Genomic DNA, 26782 nt, shown 5'->3' on the forward strand with positions numbered 1-26782 from the left:
ACTGCCCTCCCCTAACTCTTCCCAACCACTTTGTGTTGCCAGGTAGTATTGTCCGGAACCAGCCTGGGTGGTGAGAGTAATTGACTGGGCTAAGGAACGCTTCTGAGAGCAATCGGAAGCAAGTCAAGAGGCTGCATGTCCCAGTGCTTTGCTGCCTGGTGCCTTCATTCAACAACTATCGCTCTCAGCCCACTTCTCCTACGCAACACATGGCTGAACTTCCTGAATGGCGGCCAGACCCCCTTTTGTCGACTGCCTCCTAATTGGCCCTGCTACCTTCCCCCACTTTCTTCCTTGGGACCCTGACTAAGTGCAACTTTGGTCGCAATCGACCTAGTTTCGGGGGGACAGGTCGCTTATCTCCAATCTGTGGGAGTAGGGTAGTCGTGGTAAGGTGAAGGAGGCCTTGGGTCATGGGGGTCTACATTTGTATTATCAACTGATCTGCCAGATATCAGTGGCATCGCATTATGGCGCTGTGTGCTCTCCATACAGACCTGCCTGATATCCATGGCTCCGCGTATCGGTGCTGTGGGGGTGACTGCATGAGGACTGCCTGTTATTAATTACACCGTACGGTTATGTTGCTTTACACGTTGATTCCTTGCCAAAATAATTCTACATTTAACATTGTTTTTTACCTGTGCCGCCTTGGCCCACGGTGCTGTTTAAAAGTGTTGCAATTAACTGTGTGTACACATTTTTGATGATATCATGATCTGGGGTGCACCCTATAAGTGTGTGGTTTTGAATGGTAATATTTGCCATGGTGAGCCTAGTTCTGAGAACGTTTTGCACCACATAAGGGTGCTTGGGGCTAAAGCAGGCTCTTTACCAAGTGTGCATACTATTGATGTTATTTTAGCATGGTTGGGCTGACTACTGGTAGCAATATTTCTAAATGTGATTTATGCCCAGAAATACATTGTTAATTTTGTATTAAATAATGTGTGTGTTGAACACAAACTTTATTTACATACACCACATGTGAAGTCTCTTTTGTGATGCTCATTGTATTTATTGTGTGAGATTGCTGTGCCAATGATTTAAACACTGCCTCTGTGATAAGCCCGACTTCTCAGTGGCAAGCTACCTAAGCGTGAGGCAGGTTATACATTAAGTGTAATCACCCACCCTTGACGGGAGCGGTAGGTTTTCCATGGCAAGGGCACGGCCTCAGTCAACCAGAAAGATCCAGTTCCAACACCTTCTTTCTTGTAAAATCTATAAAACTATGTTTTGTCCAAACAGGAATCAATAAAAATGCATCTTGAAGGATTTGCAGCAGTTGAAAAATGTAACTATCCACTCACTGATAGTAAACCAAATCAGTCTTTAAGGCTCATTCTAATGCGTTATCATTATTAGTAGTAATAGCATTTGTGAGTTTAGCATCTACAAATTGGGCCTTCAAGTAGTTTTATGTGATGACCCTTGTCATCATCTCATTTAAATATTTTGACCTATACACATGCTTCATGATGGTTTGACTTCACCAGATAATTACAGGAATTGCCAAGCTGAAGTTATCAGATGACTTCAGAATGATTCCAGGAAGATCTTCCATTTTGATTTGGATCATTTAAACATATCAAAGGATAATTAATGAAATGTAATATTAACACAGTACTAATAACCAATGAATCAGAAATATTATCACATTTGATTGCCCATGCTCTCAAGAATGTATGATCATTTATTCAAGACCTAGTTTAATAACTCTAACATAACTGATTTGTTTCCCTCCTTCAATGCATCTCTCCAACAACATTGCAGCATAAGTCAAAACTGTAGTTAGAAATTCGGTCTAGAGTTATGTAGAGTGGGGGGTACTGGTAAAAGATGTGGCCCTTCCCTTATTATTATTATTGCAGCTTGTAGAGTGCACGGCTACCTCCGACGGAGGTGTCCCAGCGCTAGTAGTGCAGTTGACCTAAGGCGTGGAGTCAGGAGAGCAGAGTGATTAGGGAAGAATGAAGAGCCATGTTTTTAAAGCTTTCTTAAACATGGATTCCTATTTGGCCTTCCTCAAATGTTCAGGCAGAGAGTTCCAGAGTGTCACAGTTGTAACCACAAAGGCCCGACCACCAGTCCTGGCCTTCGCAAATCGTGGAATGACCAGAAGATTCTGGTCATTAGATCTGAGTACTCTATTCTTACTATATTTTTGAAGTCTTTGCCTCAAATACTGCGGACCAGTGTCATTCATTGCACTATGGGCCAAAGTGAGTGCTTTATATTCTATTCTTCTTTTCACGGGCTACCAATGTAGACTGAACAGATGGGGGGTTATGTGGTGGCGCATTGGCACATTCCGAACAAGCCTAGCCACTGCATTTTTATAATCTGCAGCCTTCTGAGCAGATACTCAGGCAGCCCCAGATAGAGGCTGTTCGCATAGTCAAGCTTGGAAGTGACCAATGCGTGCACCACAGTCTTCCTACAGTCCATGGGCAGATAGTGAAGGAAGCTCCGTAGAGCCTTCAACTTCCAAAAGCATTGCACGGAGACATGTGCAATTTGCACTTTGCCAGTCAACTGCGCATCAAACTTGAAGCCCAAATTCCTGGCAGAGGCAGCTGGAAGAGGGGGTGGATTTAACTCAGCTGGCCACCAGAGCTCTGGCGGTGGAGTGGTAGATTGGTTGAAGAACAGGACCTCAGTTTTTTCTGTGTTCAGTTTTAAGCAGCTCTCCGTCATGCGTGACGAGATATTCAGAAGACACTGCTTAAAGTTGACCAAGGCCGTCTCGCTGTGATCTCTAAACGAGAACACCAGTTGTGTATCGTCAGCATACGAGACGACCTTCACCCAATATTGCTCAATAATTGCCGCAAGGGGGGTGAGGTAGACATTAAAAAGCATTGAACTTAAGGCTGAGCCCTGTGGGACCCCTCACACAAGGGGGGTAGGGGTGGAAACATGAGGATGGGGGGTCACCTGCTGTGTGCACCCCTCTAGAAAAGAGCAAAACCAGGCCCAAACCGTTCCCGTCACCCCTGACATTTAAGTCTATTTAAGAGAATCCTGTGCGACACCGTATCAAAAGCTGCGGATAAGCCCAGCAGCACCAGCATCGCACAGCTTCTTGATCTAAGGTTTCACGGATAGTCTCTGCGACTTCCAACAAAGCAGTTTCCATGCTGTAACCGGATCTAAATCCAGACTGGGAGTCGTGCAGATGATGATTCGACTCTAGGAAGTCCCCTAGTTGTTTCTGGACTTCCTTTTCTAGAACTTTAGCCGGGACAGGGAGGAGAGAAATTGGCCTAAAATTTTTAGACTGTGTTGGATCAGCGTCTTCCTTCTTAAGAATTGGCTGAACAAATGCATTTTTCCAGCTGGTAGGGTAAATACCCATCACTAACTAGGATTTCCAAATAGCGTTCAATGCAGGATTGAGCCAAGGGGCTAGTAGCTTAAAGAATCTTGCCGGACAAGGGTCTGCCGGGGAGCCTGATTTGATTTTATTCAGTTCCCCCAGAGATGCTTCTAGACCAAAGGGGTGAAAGACATATACTTGTCCCACACAGTGTATGAGGTGGGAGATCTAATGGTCCCAAGAGTGAAAAGGAGGAATAAATATCCTGGATTTTAGTCTGAAAAAAGAAGCTAACTTTTTACAGAGAGTCACTGATGAAGAAATAGTAGTCTTCAGAGCATGAGGTTTAATAAAACCCTGGACTATATTAAAAATGTCTTTCTCAGAGTTATCAGAGGTTTTGATCTGATTGGCGACAAAGTCCCTAATGGTCTTGCGCTTTAGACTATGACATTTTCTTAGCGCTACTTTATATGCGCACTTGGCCACAGGCTCAGTGTTTTCGCCCGGCATGCTCCAGCCTCTTACATAGGCTCTTCTCCGTACGGAGATCCTCTGTAAACCAAGGGGCTGACGGTTTACTCCTGACCAGTTTCATAGTCTTCATCGGGGCAATTTTATCAAGGGCTGAAGTGATCCAACAGTTAAAAATGCTTTAACATGTATGCATTGTTGACACAGCTATCGCTCACCAGAACACACTTGCAGCCTCTCTCCATCTCTCAATTCTGCCTCTTGATCTCTGCCAGATGCACAATGGGCTTGAAAATCTTATCTTGTGTAATTTTCTTTGTAATGAAGCAAAAAGTAAACAACCTAGCAACTAGGCTACGTGTCAGTTACAGGCCCCAGATACTTTAAAATAACACAGTCAAAGTTCAAATTGCACAACACAGTAAATCATGGAAATAAAGCCAGGATAGTAGGTGCTGCAAGTGAACACAGATGGGGGAAAGACAAAGAAAAACCAGCAGTGCATTGGCGGTCTTAAATAATTACTGGCCTCAGACTAGGCCTGGGCAGAGTTCACAGAGTTATGCGGAACTCTGCGAAGTGACCCAAAACTTCCACAATCCTACGCGAAGGCCTGCAAGTGGCCAAGTGCGTTAGATCACGCCGTTTGCGCTGATTTTTAGCACCTGCTGTTGGTCCTGTACTGGATAATCAGCACAAACAGCACCATGCTCAGCGAAAAAGGGTGCTGCTTCTTTCTGTTGCTTGAGTTGATTTTCTACTCAAGTGGCAGTTTCCTCAATGCAAAAGGAAGGTTGCTCAACGCAAGCGGTCACGACCACCCACGTTGAGAAATCTCGCTGGGAGGTGGTCTAGCAGTGGATTTCGCTCGCCCACCAACTTACCGTTGGTGATGGCGACAGCAAGGGAAAAAACTTGTTTTTTGCAACTCTGAGTGATCCGCAGAGCCCAGAGAACTCAGCAAACTCCGTGAATGGAGGAGAATTCACCACCCAGGCCTAACTCAGACCTGAATTTAACTTGAACAATACTGGCTGGGTAGCAACCCTAGGTAGAGACAGTGATCTCACTGCCCTGTGGATGTTGTGTAGATGTAGTGTGCCCCTGGGCCCTGCCCTCAGCTAAGGGCAGGGCTCTTTTTGCTTAGTGGGCATTGGTGCATACTGGCCTTTCTGGGAGCTCCTGAGCTGACAGTCTCCATACGCCCCACTTTCTCATGACCCATGTGGGCTGCAGGCATGGAAGGGATGAAGGTTGGAGTCAAAGTTAAACTCATGCAATTGAGTTCAAATTGGCTTTCCAGTGCCCTTCCATATAAAAACTAAATTGTTAACAACGGATGTGACGCAGGGCCTGATATAGGGATTTGCTGTCCTTCCACCTTAACCCCTTGAGTGCCCCGCCCTTTCCCCCTCCTGTGCCGGCCCTTTCATTAGCGGGCGGGGTCCATGACGAGATAGTCTCGTCATGGGCACAGCGCAACCGCGCTCCATGACGAGACTATCTCGTCATGGGCACAGAAGGGGTTAATGAACAAGTTATTTACCTTTGGTAACGCCTTATTTGGTAGAGACTATATCTAGCCGCAGATTCCATACCGTAGAATTTCCCAGGCGTCAGACTGGATTCGGGAATTTTACTTAATCAGTACCCCTGCACACCGGCAGGTGGCGTTGATCTGCTCTGCATGCGTCACCAGCGTCGTCCACACAAGAAGTGACTTCCACAGCACCTATATAGGTACCACCTAGGCATGCTGACGTCAGTTACTTTTCGCAACATTCCATGCCATAAGTGGGGAGCCATGAAGAACACTGACACTGGTGTGGATAAACTAGTGCCCTGAAAGGGATCAGTCCTGACCCTAGAAATCTGTTTGCAGGGCAAAAGGTAAGTAAATTGTTCATCTGAAAGAGACTTCTGGATGCAGATTCCTTACCTTTGAATATGTACCCAAGCAATGCCATCCCTGGTAGTGGTTCTGCGGATCAATTTCAAACAAGGAAGTCCTGCAGGACCGAACGGGCGAAGTGCCCTTCTATATGGACCTGACTGTCCAGACAGTGATGTTTGGTGAACCTGTGCAGGGAAGCCCACACTGCTGCCTGGCAGATATCCAGTACCGGAATGCCGCATGCTAACGCAATGGTTGCAGCTTTAGCTCTGGTGAAGTGAGCTCGCAAACCTTCATGAGGTTGCTTCTTGGACAGTGCATAGCAGATTTTGATGCAGAGCGCAATTGGGCAAGAGATGGTTCCTTTCTGCACTGACAGACCTTTCTTCACACCAGAATACCCCACGAAGAGTTGGTTGTCCACTCAGAACTCTCGCGTGCAGTCAAGGTAGAATGACAATGCTCTTTTAGAGTCCAGAAGATGGAGTCGCTCCTCTTCTTTAAAGGGATGTGAAGGGGTGAAAAAGGTAGGCTGATGATTGATTGTCCCACATAAAATTGAGTTAGCACTTTCAGTGGAAAGGAGGCCCTTGTGCGAATCACCAGTCTTTCAGGATAGACCGAGAAAAAAGGCAGCTTAGATAATAAGGCCTGCAGTTCACTCACTCTGCTAGCAGATGCAATTGGTTCCAGGAAGGCTGTTTGTATTATGAGAAGCCTGAGGAGAAAGTTGTCGAGAGACTCAAAAAGAGCAGACATAAAAAAACTGAGAACCAAATTAAAGTCCCACTCGAGGCATAATGAATGGCCAAAGAGGTGGACGAGACCATTCAAAAATCTATGTACAATTGGGGATTTAGACAAGGAGGGTGGCTAAGACAGCTGCAAGAAGGCAGACAAGGCAGAAAGATATCCCTTAAGGGTGCCCAGAGCAGAGTCCTGATGGGCAAGGGAAAGAATAAGACTTTCGAAAGGGGGGCGGAAAGGGGATCAATTAATGTTTCTGCACACCATGCTACAAACTTCTTCCAATGGCCGGCATATACGGTCTTGGTGGAGGGACGCCTAACTGCTAAAATTACATTACAAACTTCGGGAGGAAGATCGAAAGCTGTCAGCTGTCGCTGCTCAATCACCACCCAAGAAAATGGGGAGTAGACCGGTTCAGGTGGAGGACGCTCCCATGCTGCTGTGACAGAAGATTTGAAGGGACAGCCTAATCACAGGATCAATTGCAATGCTCAGTAGCTCAAGATACCCAACCCTCCTTGCCCACTCTGGAGCCACAAGGATGTCTTGGCCCCGGTCGTTACTGATCTTCTTGAGAACTCTGGGCAGGAGTGATATGGGTAGAAAGGCGTACAGGAGGCCTGAGCGTCACTTGAGACGAAAAGCATCTCCAAGTGACAGCTGCCTTGGTAACTCAAGCACACACACCTGCTGACATTGTGCGTTCTCAACAGAGGCGAACAGATCTAACCAAGGCTCTCCCCACTGTTGAAAGAGACCTTACGCCACCTCCGGATGAAGATCCCATTCGTGATCCGCTAGCCATCAATGGCTGAATCGTCCGCTCTGGCATTCAGGGAACCCGGCAGGTTTTGAACCATCAGGATATGCCCTCCTGTTCCAGCCATTTCCGCAGACGCTGGGCCTCTTGACAGAGGGTCCACGACCCCACACCACCCTGTTTGTTGCAGTACTACATGGTAATGGTGTTGTCCATGAACACCTGTACTAGCCTTCTCTTGATGGAGGGTAGAAAGACTTTCAATGCTAGTCAGATTGCACAGAGCTTCAGAAGGTTGATGCGGAGTCTGGATTCCACCAGAGTACCCTGATCTCCACCTCTCCCAGATGGATGCCCCATCCCAGGAGTGACGCATCTGTCACTACTGTCAGATCTGGCTGGGGAAGGGACAGGGGTCTGTCTCTATCCCAATCACAGTTTGTTGGCAACCACTGCAGATCTTTTGCAGTCTCCTCCAAGATCTGGACCATCTCTGAGAGATTCCCCGGAGTCTGCGCCCACTGGAACTTCAGGTCCCACTGCACAGCCTACATATGCCAGTGGGCATGTGTCACAAACAAGATGCAGGAGGCTATGAGGCCCAGTAGCCTCAGAGTCAGTCTCACTGAAACCCAGAATAGATACTGATACAACAGTATCATAGCTTGAATATCCTGGACTCACCGCTCGGGAGGATAAGCCCGAAACTGTTCTGTGCCCAGAACAGCTCCAATAAAAAGGAGTGTCTGAGAGTGAGTCAGATGTTGACTTCGGCATGTTGATAGTGAACCCCAGCAAGTGCAGGAGGTTTGCTGTAGTCTAGAGGTGGGAGACAACTAGGGCCAGTCCGCCTTTAACGGGCAGTCACCGAGATAGGGGACAACTGGCACCCCTGATCTCTGCAGATGAGCTGCAACCACTCCCATCATCTTGGTGTATACAAGAGGGGTGCTGGTAAGGCCAAAGGGGAGCATAGTGAACTGAAAATGCTCGTGGTCTACCATAAACCGCAGGTAGTGCCGGTGGACAGACAGTACAGGAATGTGGAAATAGGTGACCTGCAAGTCCAATGCTACCATCCAGTCTCCTGGGTAGACATGACCTGAGCTAGCGTGAGCATCTTGAATTTCTAGTTTTTGAGAAAGAAGTTGAGGACTCGTAGATATAGGATAGGACAAAGGATTTTGTCCTTGTTGGGCAACAGAAAGTAGCTGGAATAGCACCGGAACCCTCTCTATGGATCCCTTGGCCAAGAGAACCATGACTTCCTTGCGGAGCAAGGACAAATTATCCTCGGTCAGCGGGTCGTGAGATGGTGGCATGGACGGAGGGGTAACTTCGAAGGAGGGCGTAGTCCATTTGGACAATCTGCAAGACTTTCTGTCTGAAGTATGGATTGCTAGTGGGGCAGGGGATAACAAATCCTGCCTCCTAACTGGCATGCCCATGATTAATAAGGGGCAGATTAGGAGGATTTAGAGGCTGCAGCTTCCGGGGAGGTGGTGAACGGACCAGACCGCTGGCTACCTGACCCACAAGGTCTGTGGGCACCATGCTCTCGTCCACGCAGAGTCTGGGGAGCATGCGCAGAACTGTGGCTGGGGGGAAATTGTTGCAGTTGGAAGCCCCCTTTCGTAGTCACAAAAGGAGCAAAAGGCAGATTGGCGGTGACGTGGGGCTGCCGAAAGACCCAAGGACTTGGCCTAAGCCTGACGTGTCCTTAATGCGCTCCTACACCAAATCTGCATTTTCTACAAAGAGACAGGTGCCATCGAAGGGCTTGTCCATAAGGGAACCTTGTACATCCCCAAAAAGACAGTCGTCCACAACCAGGCGTGGCACCTCAGGGCCACCATCCATGAAACCACTCAGTGAGATGGTTGTGTCCAATCCACAGTGAATAGAAAACTTTGCTGCGTCTCTCCTGTCTCCAACAGCCTGGGAGACGATTGCCAGTGTCTCCTCCAGGACTTGTAGCAGCAACCTCAACTGGGACCTTGCTTTTTACTGAGTCGCATGCTGGGCTGCCATGAGCTTCAGGGACCGCTCCCTCAAAGCCTTTGGGTTCATGGCCCGGCAAACTTGTGGTAGAGCTCAAGACACCACAGACAGCCTAGGTGTGGGTCTGTCACTGACATTGGCTGGTGACAGGCACAAAACCCACCTTCCTGATGACATATCCTATCACACTAGGAGAAAATATTTCAAAAAATCAAGTAAAAAAATGACTAAGGGGTAGCTCTTCTCCGGATCAGTGCTGGCTGGCGCGGAAAGAAAAGAACTGAAGTGAGAGCGCCTAGCTGGAGCCTATATAGGTGCCGTGGATGTCACGTCCGATGCGGACAACGCCGATGAAGCGCACGGAACCGATCAACCCCACCTACAGGCACGCAGGGGTACTGCTCACAAAAAACTTCTGGATCCATTCCAACACCTGGGAAATTCAAAGGTAAGGAATCGGTGGCTAGAAGTCTCTATCAGATACCCTTGTGCAGAATTATGGAATTTATATTAGCTATTTTTCTCCTAATGTGTCAAATTAAAGTACTTCTGGTGGACCGGGAGAGGTGTTAATCCCTCGGCATTTTGTGGTTCTTTAACTGGCCCTGGTCAACAATCAAATTAAATATTCAATAACATTTCAGAATTTAGTGTAAAGCACATTAGTCTTTACAATGAAGACTGATAAGTATTGTAATCAAATCATAACAATTGATGGAAAAATGTAAATTCATTACAGAAAGCAAAATTAAATGGTCAGGAGTCACTCAATCAATCAGTGGCATGATGCTGAGAATAAAATGCAAATAGTGAATACGCAGACCCAAATACAGTTCAGCTCTATAGAAATAAATTAAGTATAAAGTAAGAGGTCAGATCGAAGTGGAGCTGCCTCTTAAAAGTCAAGGGAGAGTGAGTTCTACACCCTCAGGAAAGGGCTTTTTTTTATAATTAGGGCTCCCGGTTATATGGCATTTATTTTTTTTATCATTTCCATCTGTATTTATCCATATTTATTTTTGGGCCATTTTATCTGTATTTACTTTGCGTTTTGCGTATAAATAAAGTTGCAGAACTGTACATTTCCATATTTATTTAACTAATAGTTGTGCACTTATACTTTGATGTCTGTTGTGTTTTAGCTATTTAAGCTGGCAAATATTACATAACCATATATCCACTGGTAAATGCTAGCATTATACCATAAATGTATGTTGACAATGCCATTATTTAAAGAAATGTCATCCTGTTTTTTAATTTCCATGCTGACCATCTGCTTAGCTACTGGCCTATAATTCATGAAAGACAGCACGGAGAGTCACATAAAAGACGCACAATTTTCAGTATTTATCCACTTTTAAAAATAAATGCTGACAGAAAACACATTGTTTTCTGTCTGTATCTGTATTTATCTGTAAAAATCCGTAAAAACGGAAAACGGGGAGCCTTATTTATAATACAAATACAATGAGACCAAAACATAGATACAATTATACAAGCATCACACAAATTGGACTGATGTGATTAAAGGAGAACAGTACAGTTTCTGAAATCACATTTGTTGGCATAATCCCATACATTTACTTATGGTAATTCCTATCCCTGGTGCTCTTCAGGCACATCAACATTTACAAAGCATACAAAAACAAGTTCTCACAAGAATCCCATTGTGGCTCCAGTATGTGAGGCCTTGGAACATTTACTGTGGATAGTCCAGTGTGCTACAGAGTCCTAAAGAAAAGAACATCATTCTGTACCTGGGAAAGTGCCATTAGATCTCAAAGCAGTGTTTTCAAAGTTACTCATATAAGTAGGGAGAGGAGTTGGCCTAATGGCTAGGGCAGTCGACCACAAATCTGGAGAACCGGGTTCGAGCCTTTGCAGGAACGGAACATTCTGTGACTCTGGGAAAATCACTTCATCTCCCGGTGCCTAACAAAAATGAATGTAATGCAACTGGTGCTCGTGTAAAGCGCTCTGATACCCGATATCTTCAGGTCATGTTCGTGCTATATAAAACTCCACACAAAAAAATCGTCTGTGTGCAGCGTGAGAGAGGAATGAACAGATGACTGTATGTTGTAAGATGACTTCAAGCAGAGTTTGCTATTTTGAATTAGAGGCGTGTATTGAATAATGTTAGCGTAAGCCCATTTCCCTCCACATAATGTCTTCACTTCAACTGCAAGTTAATTTTCTTTTATCGTGTTAGTGCTATTTGTACATTTAAATATAAAAAAACCTGTATCACTTGAATGAAGTGTTGCTTGAGATCAGGGGTAACCCCATGGTGACTATAATAACTTAACCCTTTTGACCACACTCTCCTGATCCACCCTCTTAACCCCCAGGGGGCACCCAGGGGGACATCGGAGACTATCACTGGCAAGAATGATGCTCATGTCTTGATGGTGCATCAGAAATGCATAGCCCTTTTGGGACACAAGTCCCACACCTAGTACATAGGTTGGTGAGACTTTGCATCCAGCAGCCTTCTGCGTGCATCACTTTCTGTCAACTTCTTCCTTTCTCCTTGGTCTTTCTTCTTAAGTGATCTGTGAGTAAACTTCTTGGTGTTCCAGCACTGGCTCTTGTGCATTCTGGGATAGTTCACAGAACAGTGACTTTTAACACTTGTAAGTTTAAGGCCCTGAAGAAAAATTACTTACCTTCAGTAACGTATTTCAGGCAGACATATAATCTTCCCACAGATTCCTCACCAACTGAGTACTGTTTAGGGGTGGGGGGAATTTGCGTAGTCGCACTATGCAAAGCTTCGCGAAATGGTAAAAAATCTAAGGGAGCACGCAGAAATTCCACGAACACGCGGAATTGCTTGTTCGCCATGCTTTTTTCCTGTTCGCGAACGCTGTTGGCGTGCTCGGGGGGAAATATCTCGTGAACACGCATTTTGAGAACGTGAACAAGCAAAAAATTCTGCGAAGCCGCGGAACGCAGAATTTTGGGTGATTCCGCATTCTCCGCGGAATGCGAAATTACCCAAATTCCGCAAAGTCCGCGAACGGAATGGAATTTACTGCCCAGGCCTAGTACTGTTTCCAGAGTGATCCAGAAACATTTTCTCCAGTAACATCTCCCCAGTGCCTCTCCATTCCCGACTTCACTTCCAGATATCAATGGAGTATATTAGACGTTCATCTACGCACTGTCAGTTTCAGGTATATTTTTTCTGCGCCCCATCAAGGCTTGCAGAGAGAAACCTAGAGAGCCACAACAGTGACAAATGGATTGCCTGACATTATTTGTATACCTTGGAATTTTGTTAACCACAGCACTAGCTCATCAGCGTGGTGAGAAATCTTTGGGAAGTTTATGTATAGACCAGAAATATCATTACTAAAGGAAAGTAACTTTTTCTTCCGATGGATAATTCTTCCTGCAGATTCCTCACCTTATGAATGAGACCCAAAGCAATACCTCCTCTGAGGTGGGACAGAGTTGTGTCGCTTAACCAAGGAAATCATGAAACAGAGCTTGAGAAGGGACCTGTCACTGCATGCCTGAGATGCTAGACTACTGTTTTACAAAAGGGTTCATAAACACAAAGCTGCCTAGCAGATGTCAGCAGGTGGGATGCCGCTGGAAAGAGCCCTGGAAGCAGCTAGTAGAATGATTATGAATGCAATTAGGATGGTCTTTCTTGTCTAGGGCATAACACAGCTGGATACAAATGATGTCCCAACGTGAAATGGTGCATTAAGTCACTTCCTTGCTTGTTTCAGCTCCAGCCAAGGCCACAAAAGAGCTGGTCATCAAATCTGCCTGTTGCATGCGACATCAGATATGCGCGGTCCAGCCTTTGCAGTAATCCTTCCTACTTGGTTGGATAAGGAGGAGTGAAAAATATTCAAGGGTAATAGACTGGCCCATATGTGTCAGGGACTGTCTGGGACTGCCTGAGACACAGTCAGGGACTTGGGCAAAGACTAGTGACTGTGTAGATAATGAAGCAGGAAAAGGAGTACAACACTGCCCAGGATCACACAGGAAGTCAGAGGTGAAAAGGGGTTCCAGAGGGGAAGCCTATGCAAGTGAACAAGATGGCTAAGACTCAGAAAGGTCAGGCACACATGAGGCGGTTCATCATTCAGAATCACTACACCCAAGACGGATGTGCAATACACTTATATATAAAACAACATTAACAATAAAGGGAATGTGGGGTAAAGCACTCGGGAGCTCCACACGGTAAGGCTGAAGCTCTGTAAGTTCCTCACCCACAATTGCTGTGACAGATACTGACTGCAAATGACCACATATAGGATATGCATGCAAAGGCAGAGTCTGTGTAGCTGATACCAAAGGTGATGTTATAAATGTAACTCAAAGACAATATTCACAGTGAACAAGAAACACCACCTAGGTAGTCAGCTGGGCCCACGGATCCTGGTGATCAAACAGGAACGCGCAAGGCAGTAACAGCAAGAGGGTAGAACTAAACACAAGCACAATAGACAAGGAGCTAGCAAGGAGGAGTGCTAAACAGGAAAGGAAGGAAATCACAGGGCACACTTGGCAGAAAACAAGTAACAAACATACAAGGTAATAGAAGAAAGACAGCAGGAATATAAAGAGAGTAAACTAGGAACTGGAACCAAGGAAATGGGAAGAAAAGCAGGGACTGGAACAGGATATACAGAAGGGGAGGCTACAGGGGTATACAAGAATAGTATTGAATCAGGAGTCAAGAAAACAAAGTAGCACTGAAGGCAGTGCTGTAGCAAGAACAGGAATTGAGCAAAAGCTCAGGAATCAAGGTAGCACTACAGGCAGTTCTAGTTCACGAACAAGGGAAACTGCTTCAGCTCAAGAACAAGAAATAACTAAAGCTCATGAAACACTGGAGACAAGGATATCAAAAGCTCAGGAACCATTGGAAACAAGGATATCAATAGCTCTGGAAACAAGGGTCGGTCTCACCAGTACACAGCTACAATGACTAACCTTGGCCTGAAGGGAGCTGGGTTTTAAAAGAGCTCACAGTTACACATGCATCAGGTGTGAGCAGGCAGCAGCAACCAGCCACAGGTGAGCTGAATTCCACCACTCATCCTTGACCTTCAGGGGTGGAGACGAAGCTGTGAGCCGGGAATTCTAGGTAACAGAGTGTCAAATATTAGAAGGCTAGTTTTAAGCATGAGCAGGCTGGCTTTCACAAAACCCGGCATGGATTGGGAATGGATTTCAATTACCAAATAGTGACAAAATGAATGGAAGTCAGGATATGCATGCAGGGGAGTGTCTGGAAACGTATTAGAACACAGGAAAGGCACACTATGCACCCCTCTGGTGGTGGGCACAAGAGTGCAGGGAGCGAATCATGACAGTACACCCCCTCCAAAGACCCCCAGAATCTGGAACTGAATTCAAAGCCTTTGCTCCTAAGAAGTAAGTCTATTTCCATCATAGATGTAGTGCAAGATACTAGAGGACTGCAGGAAAACCGTGATATTCTGGAGGGTAGGACAATAGGCTGAAAATTAACAGCAGCATCGAAAGCAGCACTTTGAGGAGGGAAGCACTGTGATGCAGGAGGCACAACAGAATGCAGATCTGAAGAGTTCAAAGCCAATAATGGCGACCAAGGAGCCTGAATCAAAGGTGCTTGATGTTTAGATGATGACAGGCTGCAGTAGCACTCTGAAAATGAAAGCAGATTGACTGTTGTTTCAAAAGCAGATAACGGATTGGCAGGAGGCACAGAGGTCAAAGGAAAACTGGCTGAAGACAAAGGAGGTGACAAGAAGCAGACCTGAAGTTCTGGCCCTGGAGGAAAACATACAGAATACACATATGCAGGAGACTTTGGAAGCGGGTATGCAGGAGACCCAGGCCCTGGAGGCTTACATATTGAGAGCTTTATCTCTGATGCTGGAGGTTTAGTCTCTGAATGGACACATACTGAGACCTCTGAAGGCTGTCAAACTGGAAGCAGAGTCAAAAAGCAGGCAGCCTGGAAGCTCTGGTTCTGAAGGCAGGCAGCCTGGAAGCTCTGGTTCTGAAGGCAGGCAGCCTGGAAGCTCTGGTTCGGAAGGCAGGCAGCCTGGAAGCTCTGGTTCGGAAGGCAGGCAGCCTGGAAGCTCTGGTTTGGAAGGCAGGCAGACTGGAAGTTCTGGCTCTGATGTCAGATATGCTGGAAGTTCTGGCTCTGAACTCAGACAGGCTGGAGACTCTGACTTAGTAGGCAGGTGAGCTGAGGGCTTGGGCTCTGAATGCAGGAAGTCTGGAGGCTCATGTACTAATGGCAGGCAGGCTGCAGACTCAGGCTTAGGCTTAGATGGCCAGCAGGCTCCAGGCTGGGGCTCAGATGGCAGGCAGGCTGCAGGCTCGGGCTCAGATGGCTGGCAGGCTGCAGGCTCAGATGACAGGCAGGCTGTAGCCTCTGGCTCAGATGGCAGGCAACCTGCAGGTGGACGTTCAGAAGGCAGCAGGCTGGCTGAGGATTCTGGAGACTCTGAAAGCAGCAGGCCGGGTGTAGATTCGGGAGACCCTGCAAGAAGACTAGCTGATGGCGGAGATGCACAAGAATGACAGACTTTAAATTCTGGTAATGGCAACAGCCCGTGAACAGTAGATTCCCTGTTGTCAACAGTGAAATCTTCAATACACTTGCGGGCTTGAGGAGTTTTAAGGACCTGCGTGAGCTAACTCCCCACCAAGCTTATATCACACAAGAAAAAAGACCCGGGACCAGATTAAGAGGAGGTTACTTAACTGTTTGAATGTGCTCTGCCATGCACGACGGGGGGGGGGTTCCCTTTTCAGGACGGTTCCCCTCACACACCAGAGGAGTCATGATTCATCATGTGGGTGCCGCCTCACACGAAAGACCTAGTCTTCATGTGGGCTACAACCCCCTCTCTACGAGGGAGGAGTTCAGGGATGTTGTTTTTGAGTCAGGCAGTGTGTACTAAACCCCTATGTGAGCTTGGCGTGTGTATAAAAAGAGTGCAGTGCTGTGAAGTGAGAGTTTAAAACTAGATACAGGGTTAGCTATATTGTAACTTTATTCAGCTACCCGATGTCAGGATTAAAAACAATGAGGAGCTGATAACACAAGTGCCGACATTAGAGACAAATGTGTAGATCACTAGGCCAACATGTTTCGGCTAGAAAGACCTAAATAGTGTCACGGCCTTCTTCAGGGTCAGATTGTTCAGCTAATGCCGAGATAAAGTGCAAATACGTGAAAAAACATGAAAAACACGTGAAAAACACGTGGGTAAAACAATAAGTATGATACTGAACCAGCAGTATTGACTGTTCAGTATCAACCTATATTAGAGAAAAAAGGCATGTTGTCACCAAATGCATATATAGTTTATTTATACATAGCATGAGTCAAACATAGTTTCTAGCTTCTTGAATGAAATTATTATTATTATTTTTTTCGGTAACACATATACATCTTAGATCAATGTGTAGTTACTCACCACGGTGGGTTGTGCAATTCACTACATCTGTCCTGGCATATTCACCATGTGGTACGTGCACCAAAACCTGCCAAAAGAGGTATATGGTATTAAAAACAAGAAATCCCAAGGGAGGGATTTAGAGATAGAGCGTAAGTGTGACTTTGATTTTGTCAGATGGTCTGTGTGTGGACTTCAGAGGAAGAATTTCTGATGCGGGCTAGCTGTCACCGAGGGTCACAGGTGTAGCTATAAGCCCAGGTTAGAGTGTGAGCAGAAAGCCCTAGGTGTGTGCCAAAAATGTGGCTTGGTTCATAGACTGGAGCCAAAGGGCATAACAAAGAGTGGAGCATTGGTCAGGGCCCCCAGGTGAGTTCCAACGGTAGACCTGATTGAGGCAGAGGGGTTGGATGGTATGCCAATGCCCATGCAGGTCAGGAACAAGGAATGCTAAGGCTCAGGAGTCAAGGTAGCACTGCAGGCAGTACTAGTTCAGGAACAAGGGAAACCGCTTCAGCTCAAGAACAAGGAATAACTAGAACTCAGGAAACACTGGAAACAAGGATATCAAAAGCTCAAGAAACACTTGAAACAAGGGTCGGTCTCAGAGATACACAGCAACAATGACCAACCTTGGCCTGAAGGGAGCTGGGGATTAAAAGAGCTCACAGTAACAGATGCATCAGATGTGAGCAGGCAGAAGCAGCCAGCCACAGGTGAGCTGAATTCCTCCAACCATCCTTGACAAGCATGGGTGGAGACAAAGCAGTGAGCAGGGAATTCTAGGCAACAGAGTGTCAAACATTAGCAGGCTGGCTTCAAGCATGAGCAGGCTGGCTTTCGCAAACCCGGCATGGATTGGGAATGGATGTCAATTCCCAAATAGTGACAAAATGGATGTAAGTCAGGATATGCATGCAGGGGAGTATCTGGAATCTTATTATAACTCAGGAAATACACACTATGCACCCCTTTAGTGGTGGGCATGAGAGTGCAGGGAGGGAATCGTGACCATATGAAATGCAGAAACTACTTTGGGTAAGGGGGAGGGACAGGTGCAAAGGACCACCTTATCTGGGTAGAAAATTGCAAAGGTCCAACAAACTGAAAGAGCCTGTAGTTCACAGGATCCTGCGGCCATTAGTAATCACCACCAACAACACTGTTTTTAGGGTAAGAAACTGAACTAAGCAACTGCGTTTTGTTCGAATGAAAATGCCATCAAGCAAGTCAAAACCATGTTCAAATCCGTTCAAGAAGAATAAATGGAGTGAGAGTAAGCAAGTAAAGCAAACCGGTTGGAAAACGTGCTACTGGTAGTAACTAAACAGGGAAGGTTGGCTAGGAAAAGACAAATGCAAACAGAGATGCCAGCTAGCCTTTAATTGTAGCTGTCAGCAGACCCTGCTTTGCAAGGGTCAATGCAACTTTCTATGTTGGCCATACAAGAAGAAAAAGTAGTAATGCCGTCTAACACACATCATTGTACAAATCTGCTCCATCAGCCCACATAGCTGTATTTGGTGCCAGAAGACATCTACAACCCTCATTAGGATGGTGAATTGAATCTAGTTGCACAACTCAATTTTCAGGCATGCAACCCCAGGCTCTGAAAACTGGGGGAAATGGCCTGGCCATCCTGCTACAAAAGCAGGTCTGCTTTGATTGAGAAGGGAAGAGAAGGTAGAATGCTGAGTGGCAACCAGCCATGTACAAGATCTTCTTCACCCAGCCTGAATAACCAGAAATATGTGCAAGCTATCCTCCCACACAACCTGCAGAACCTTGGACAGGTGCAGGATTAGAGTAGAAGCATGTATCAGGACCTGAGACAAACTGGACCAGAAGACATACTCCCCACTGAACCATCTGGCATGAAGTGTATGGCACAAAAGAATAGGTTTCTGATGATGATGATACTCTTTTTGGTGGATACTATATCTAATTGCAGTTTCATCACCTTTATAATATCGCCAGGTACCAGAATGGATCTGTAGATTGTTTCCACAATGCTTCAGTGCGCAGATAGGTGGTGCTTTGTGGCTCTGTAATGATTCCATATCTCCTCGGAAGTGATGGAGTGGAACTGCACATAAGCACCACCCTGCACGCTTATGTCAGTTTTTTAAGCTTTCTCCTTTCACTCTTAGACACAGAGCGTGCAAAAAGCTTTCTTCTTTCACCTTTAGACACAGAGCACTCAAACAAATTGTAGGGAACAGTGTGCCACAATCTAACTTGGACACTTATTATAGTGGTCAGGGGTCCACTCCACCGAATGGGTATGTGAGAGGGCAGTGAGGAATCTGCGTTTAAACATAGTATCCACCATAAAGAGTGTTACTGAGGGTGAGAGGTAAGTAACTTATTCTGATGGACACGTTGCAGATTCCTCATCTTTAGAATAGATATGACAGCAGCATATATACCAACCCTCCCTATTGAGGCCGAAGACTACCGATTTCAAAGCTAGTCTCCACCCCCTGATTCCTGCATGCAAAAACACGATACCTCAGTGAGCATCAGATGGAGGGGACTGGTCTTGTGTGACTCGGATTATGCACTGCAAGTAAACTGCTCCTGCTTGCAAGTGCACACTTTTGTCACGCTTTCTCTGCCTGCCATTTCTCTGTGCTCCAGACAGGTTTGGAAAAAACATATATATACATTTTTTATCAAACAACCAAAGTTTGCCTACTGAGGAGTGAGCCCACAACAGGTGAGTCCTTTGCCCAAACTTCTTTATTGCAATATACAACGAGGAGACTGCCCAGCATCACAAGGAATAGTCCAGTTTTGCCTGACGCGTTTCGTGTCTTTCACACTTCATCAAAGGCACCGGATGCACATACACAGGCACGGCGATTTTCAGGACCACTTTTAAATATAATCCCGCCTAGATTGGGCGTGGCCACCACTGTGGCCTGTTGGATGTTGTAGTCCCGGTATTTCTACAGTGAGATGCCATGTCGGTGTAGCAGTATTAAAAAATATCACCTCAGTGGGTTTGTGGTGCTGGGCTTGGATCCCCGCTGCAACGTAATTTTTGCAATAACCGGCTCCTGTCCCAATTGCAGTGGCGTCGGTTGGCGTCACTGCTGGCATGCTGGAAGCACAGGGGCTCGCTCCGCGACTCAGGCAAAAGCCGCAAAACATCAAACAACCAAAGTTTGCCTACTGAGGAGTGAGCCCACAACAGGTGAGTCCTTTGCCCAAACTTCTTTATTGCAATATACAACGAGGAGACTGCCCAGCATCACAAGGAATAGTCCAGTTTTGCCTGACGCGTTTCGTGTCTTTCACACTTCATCAAAGGCACCGGATGCACATACACAGGCACGGCGATTTTCAGGACCACTTTTAAATATAATCCCGCCTAGATTGGGCGTGGCCACCACTGTGGCCTGTTGGATGTTGTAGTCCCGGTATTTCTACAGTGAGATGCCATGTCGGTGTAGCAGTATTAAAAAATATCACCTCAGTGGGTGTGTGGTGCTGGGCTTGGATCCCCGCTGCAACGTAATTTTTGCAATAACCGGCTCCTGTCCCAATTGCAGTGGCGTCGGTTGGCGTCACTGCTGGCATGCTGGAAGCACAGGGGCTCGCTCCGCGACTCAGGCAAAAGCCGCAAAACATCAAACAACCAAAGTTTGCCTACTGAGGAGTGAGCCCACAACAGGTGAGTCCTTTGCCCAAACTTCTTTATTGCAATATACAACGAGGAGACTGCCCAGCATCACAAGGAATAGTCCAGTTTTGCCTGACGCGTTTCGTGTCTTTCACACTTCATCAAAGGCACCGGATGCACATACACAGGCACGGCGATTTTCAGGACCACTTTTAAATATAATCCCGCCTAGATTGGGCGTGGCCACCACTGTATTAAAAAATATCACCTCAGTGGGTTTGTGGTGCTGGGCTTGGATCCCCGCTGCAACGTAATTTTTGCAATAACCGGCAAACTTTGGTTGTTTGATGTTTTGCGGCTTTTGCCTGAGTCGCGGAGCGAGCCCCTGTGCTTCCAGCATGCCAGCAGTGACGCCAACCGACGCCACTGCAATTGGGACAGGAGCCGGTTATTGCAAAAATTACGTTGCAGCGGGGATCCAAGCCCAGCACCACAAACCCACTGAGGTGATATTTTTTAATACTGCTACACCGACATGGCATCTCACTGTAGAAATACCGGGACTACAACATCCAACAGGCCACAGTGGTGGCCACGCCCAATCTAGGCGGGATTATATTTAAAAGTGGTCCTGAAAATCGCCGTGCCTGTGTATGTGCATCCGGTGCCTTTGATGAAGTGTGAAAGACACGAAACGCGTCAGGCAAAACTGGACTATTCCTTGTGATGCTGGGCAGTCTCCTCGTTGTATATTGCAATAAAGAAGTTTGGGCAAAGGACTCACCTGTTGTGGGCTCACTCCTCAGTAGGCAAACTTTGGTTGTTTGATGTTTTGCGGCTTTTGCCTGAGTCGCGGAGCGAGCCCCTGTGCTTCCAGCATGCCAGCAGTGACGCCAACCGACGCCACTGCAATTGGGACAGGAGCCGGTTATTGCAAAAATTACGTTGCAGCGGGGATCCAAGCCCAGCACCACAAACCCACTGAGGTGATATTTTTTAATACTGCTACACCGACATGGCATCTCACTGTAGAAATACCGGGACTACAACATCCAACAGGCCACAGTGGTGGCCACGCCCAATCTAGGCGGGATTATATTTAAAAGTGGTCCTGAAAATCGCCGTGCCTGTGTATGTGCATCCGGTGCCTTTGATGAAGTGTGAAAGACACGAAACGCGTCAGGCAAAACTGGACTATTCCTTGTGATGCTGGGCAGTCTCCTCGTTGTATATTGCAATAAAGAAGTTTGGGCAAAGGACTCACCTGTTGTGGGCTCACTCCTCAGTAGGCAAACTTTGGTTGTTTGATGTTTTGCGGCTTTTGCCTGAGTCGCAGAGCGAGCCCCTGTGCTTCCAGCATGCCAGCAGTGACGCCAACCGACGCCACTGCAATTGGGACAGGAGCCGGTTATTACAAAAATTACGTTGCAGCGGGGATCCAAGCCCAGCACCACAAACCCACTGAGGTGATATTTTTTAATACTGCTACACCGACATGGCATCTCACTGTAGAAATACCGGGACTACAACATCCAACAGGCCACAGTGGTGGCCACGCCCAATCTAGGCGGGATTATATTTAAAAGTGGTCCTGAAAATCGCCGTGCCTGTGTATGTGCATCCGGTGCCTTTGATGAAGTGTGAAAGACACGAAACGCGTCAGGCAAAACTGGACTATTCCTTGTGATGCTGGGCAGTCTCCTCGTTGTATATTGCAATAAAGAAGTTTGGGCAAAGGACTCACCTGTTGTGGGCTCACTCCTCAGTAGGCAAACTTTGGTTGTTTGATACATTTTTTATATCCCATCATGAAGCAGCACACTTGTAAGCCCCATAATGCTGATAGACCTGATGCAGGCCACAATTGAAATTAATGGGAGAAATACATTCTCCTGATTAAAAATCTCACACTTTCCTCTTCCAAAATGGTGGCATGTATGCAGCAGTACCTCTCAACAGTGAAGGGTCTGATGATTGGGCTCAGATTAGGAAGTCTTGCAGGACCAAGTAGGCAAAATGGCTCTGCTGTTGGACAAGGAGTGACAAGATGAACTGCTTCAGGAGAAACGCGAGTCAGACCCATGATTTAAAAAAAAAGAAGGTGATTGATATAGAAGGGGATGAGCAGGTAAATGCAAAAAGGTCAATGGAGCAGACAGATAACTGTCAATACACAAACAATAATACACCCCAACATTCGGCCTGCAGAGGATCAGTAGGATGAGCCCCACACCAGACAACACATTTCTCGTAGTGCCCAGCATAGATGGACATTGTCTAAGGTCACTGGGCTTCAAGGATGGCGTCAATTACTGCGGTCTTCAGATAAAATGGATTTAAGTGGCAGTCGAAGATGGCCGCTGGTTAAAGAAGAGCTTGAAGGAGCTCCTGGCTGGGGATTGCTTTTTTAGCGAAAATCCCCGCTAAGTTTGCACACAACCTGCAAAACTCACACACAATCATCGCAAGATAGTGAGAGGAGAAAGTTAGACCGTAGGACTCACCGCTGTCTGCACCCGGCGGTATGTGGATCCGAATGGGTTGTCACAGCTTCATCCAGAGGGGATGAGGACGAAGACGAGGTGAGCACCCGATGAGAAGTTGGAGGAGGGCGACTCGAGATATAGATCGGATCTTTCCCAGCCAGGCATGAAGAGGTGGGTGTTTGTACTGCCCCCTTTCTCGGGCGACTCAGGATATGGAGCAGACCTTTCCCAGCCAGGCTTAAAGAGGTGGGTGTCTATACTCCCCCCCCCCCCCCCATTCTCCCCATGCACACGGGAAGGGAAGAAGGGACTGACTGGGAAGGGAAGAAGGGACTGACTGACCACCCCTGGGAACTCAACCAAATGAGGAGAGGGAGTCAGGCTGAGAACTTAGAAGGTGGCTCCTGCGACGTCCGGGGAGGAGGAGGCAAGAGGAGAGACTTGGGAGCAGCGAAGATTGAGCTCGAAACGTGACCGGGACAAGGGAAAGAGAGGACACTTAGCGAGAGCGCCGCTCACTAGCACAGAGGGAGCGTCCTGAAGCAGCAGAAGAACAGCCAGTAAAGTGGCCAGAGGAGAAGGCAAGAGGAGAGGCTTCGGAGCAGTGATGATCGCGCTCGTAGCGTGAGGACCGGGACAAGGGAAAGAGGACGCTTAGCGAGAGCGTCGCTCACTAGCACAGAGGGGGCGTCCTGAAGCAGCAGAAGAACAGTCAGACAAGCAGAAATGACTGAGACACAAAGCGTCCGTTATGAGCTGCTAGTCGAGTCGTGAACTCTATTTGCTGCCACTATAATCCTCATTTTGATACGGTTCGCACGATCATTCTCCACTTGAAAACAACAAAATGGGCGAGCATTAAACTGACCCCTCCCACAACAGCCACAGAAAGAGGACTAGGGAGAAGGGATCATCAATCTACAGAAAAAAAATAGGACTTGCACCACCACGAAACTGAAAGGGTCAATCATCTTGTGAACCAGGAGTGAAAGACGATTTCTACTAGGTCTCCCATGTCCACGAAGACTTCTAAAATAAACCAATGTAAATAAATATATAATAATTAAATAAGTTAGGTAAGCCCAGCATTCCGAGAATAAATACTTGTATAAATAATTAATTAAATAAATATGATTAACCAACATTCCCAAAATAAATAATTGTATAATTAATTAATTAATTTCGATAACAATTTATAAACACACTAATACTAAGGAATGACAATCATCACCAGTATAAAGAGAAATGTGATCTAATAAATGGAACACAAAAAAATACTAACACCAAGGAACTAGGACAGGGTATTTAAAAGAAATAATAGGACATGATAATTGGTTAACGTAAAGCTTGTATTCAAGGGCATAGATAGTATCATTCATTGCAAGACAGAATTTTAAAAAGAAATAATACACCTTGACAAGGGGTAAACGTAAAGAGTGTGTTGAAGGACATAGATAGTATCAGTCACTGCAGGGCACTCTCAGCAGTAATTACGCGAGTACCATTTGCATTAAAACATAAACACGGACAAAATAGCGTAGGAAACCCCTCAAGAGGAGTTATATACACCAGCTACAAAATGAAAGGAGCAAATCTGATTCCTGCAGGTAATAACGCCCGAGACTTAGCTTAACCCTCCAATCCCTCTAAACATGCTTCCAGAACCTTTAAATACAACCTGCTTAGGAGAAACCCTGAAACACTTATCTCAGAACCCTCCTTCAACTCAAAAAACGGAGTGATTATTAACAATTTAATTTTCTACACTAGATCACTAGCTAAATGGCACACTGCGATGTCGAAATTGCTAAACATTAAAGAATCAAGAAGCATCCCTTACGGAACAAAGTTGCTTCTAAAACCTTCGCAAAATCTAAAGGCCACACTAAATATAACCTACTACAAAAATGGCATGGTACTCATCCAAGCAGCCAGCAAAGATCTTGAGCTAGTTGATGAATACTTTACCACGCTAAAAGATCAGGTCTGTAACATCCCTATCTCAGCTCAACAACAAGGCAACAGCTTAGACACCGTCATCCATACTCCTCTGAGGGCAAATGCAAAGAGAAACAGCTGAACAGATCAAGAGAGTCGACACTCTAGATCCTCTAGTACTAGACAAAATACAAAGACATTATAGCAAACAACCCAAGAGTAGAGATACACAAAGCAATCATCAATAATTCCATAGAAGCAATCCAATTAATATCTAACAAGCCGCCCAATTTGCACACATCAGAGGCTTATACCTCCACAACTTTACAAATCTCTGATCTCACGGACACAGCACCCAGCAATCAGTACCCTGGGATGATAAATCACATGACCGAAATTAATACAGGACCTGCCCTTCAGATCAAAAAATAACTACAGAAGGAACTAAAGGTATCAACAAACAGCTGGAAGATGAACCATTCAACTAACCGCTCCACATACCAGCAGTCCTGTTGCAAATACGTCAACTCTCACCACCCTCAGGAAGGGAATTAGAAATGCTCATTGCCCAGACAGATAGCATAGCTACAGACATGCGAAACAGCTATTAGGAACATGAAGAATACTCTACTTCTCTCAGAAAGTTATCTCTCCAAAATTATCCAGAGTCAAAAATCGGCACACACTCTCCACAATAAGCTCAACACAACCCTACTGCCTCTGTCTAATAGGATTTACCGTCTACGCATTTTCATTAGATATCTATCGGACATTGAAACCCAAAACCTACTACTTTCTTGCGATACGACTTCCAACCTCCCCGATAAGATAAATGAGCAGAAGAATCAAGTGGTCCCAATTAATGTAAACATAATAACACATACAAATCACAGAAGTCAAACTTCAATAGCCTGAAGGAAATAACACTAAGCCCAGAGGGGCCCGAATCCAACTCTGACCTAGAAAACCCTACAAAAAAGATCTCATGCCTACTATCGACTGCCGCTCAGCAATGAAACATGCCGCTGACATTGCCGACCTAATCATGAACCAAGATATTGGAATATGTGACGTTACATCGCGTGGTAACACCACGCGGTAGGTAACAACGCAGACGTTACATCATCCGCGTTGTTACCATGCATGGCATTACAACGCAAGTCGTTTCTACAACTTGCACTAGATGGCGCGCTGGACTTAGGAATAGCACAAATTACTATTCCTACTCCAGTTAGCGCAACAGCAGGGAATGTGTTGGACTTAAAATCCAACACATTCCCTGGTGTTGCACGCCATCTAGCGCAAGTCGTTGAAATGACTTGCGATGTAATGCCATGCGTGGTAACAACGTGGACAATGTAACGTCTGCGTTGTTACAAACGCGCGTGGTACTGACAGCGTTGTAAATGCTGTCTCCCAAGATATTGACGTGTCTATTCTAACGGAAACATGGCTATCTGACTCATACTCCCCATGCCTAGACCTTCTGGTGCCACCTAACTATAAGATTGTAAGACTAGGTAAGCTAAACAAAATGGGAGAAGGAGTGGCCTGTATCCACAGATCAAACATCACCATCTCTAAAGTTCTTTCAGACCCCATCGACTCATGTGAAAACCTGGGGCTCACAGTACTATTCACAGACAACCAAGTGTACAAATTACACGCATTCTATCACCCCCAGACAAAAACCTAACTTTCATAGGCCATCTAATGGAAATTATTACAGCTAACTCAGAACCTCACTCCAATTATATTTTCCTAGGAGACTTCAATCTTCACTGGAACGACAGCCAGGATAATCAGGTCAACATTCTTAAAGAATTCCTAGCTGACCACTCACTAGTGCAAGCATGTGCCCTACCAACCCACTCCAAAGGAGCTACATTAGACTGGATCATCTCCAAAGAAAATGCAATCCAAGCAATAGAAATCGTTCCTTGTGACTAGTCTGATCACCACATCATCACTTTCCAAATACCACCAACAAAAAAGAAAACAATCTTGCAACCACTCAAACCCAAACATTGGGTGAGAGACACTAAAGATCTGAACTCGGACAATCTAACAATACAAGGCGAGAAGGAAATTCAACC

At 46.0% G+C, this 26782-nt stretch overlaps 1 protein-coding gene across 1 annotated transcript in view; it reads right to left on the reverse strand.

The window, feature by feature from the left end:
• LOC146811779 (CD276 antigen-like) overlaps positions 1-22994 on the reverse strand; it is a 296310-nt gene extending 273316 nt beyond the window's left edge. The window contains exon 1 of the mRNA XM_085618764.1: positions 22767-22994. The gene's annotated coding sequence lies outside the window, so the exon portion shown is untranslated. The remainder of the gene's footprint in view (positions 1-22766) is intronic.
• Positions 22995-26782: the final 3788 nt, after the last annotated feature.

The sequence above is a fragment of the Triturus cristatus genome, chromosome 7 (assembly GCF_964204655.1).
Source record: "Triturus cristatus chromosome 7, aTriCri1.1, whole genome shotgun sequence".
NCBI classification, from domain to species: Eukaryota; Metazoa; Chordata; class Amphibia; order Caudata; family Salamandridae; genus Triturus; species Triturus cristatus.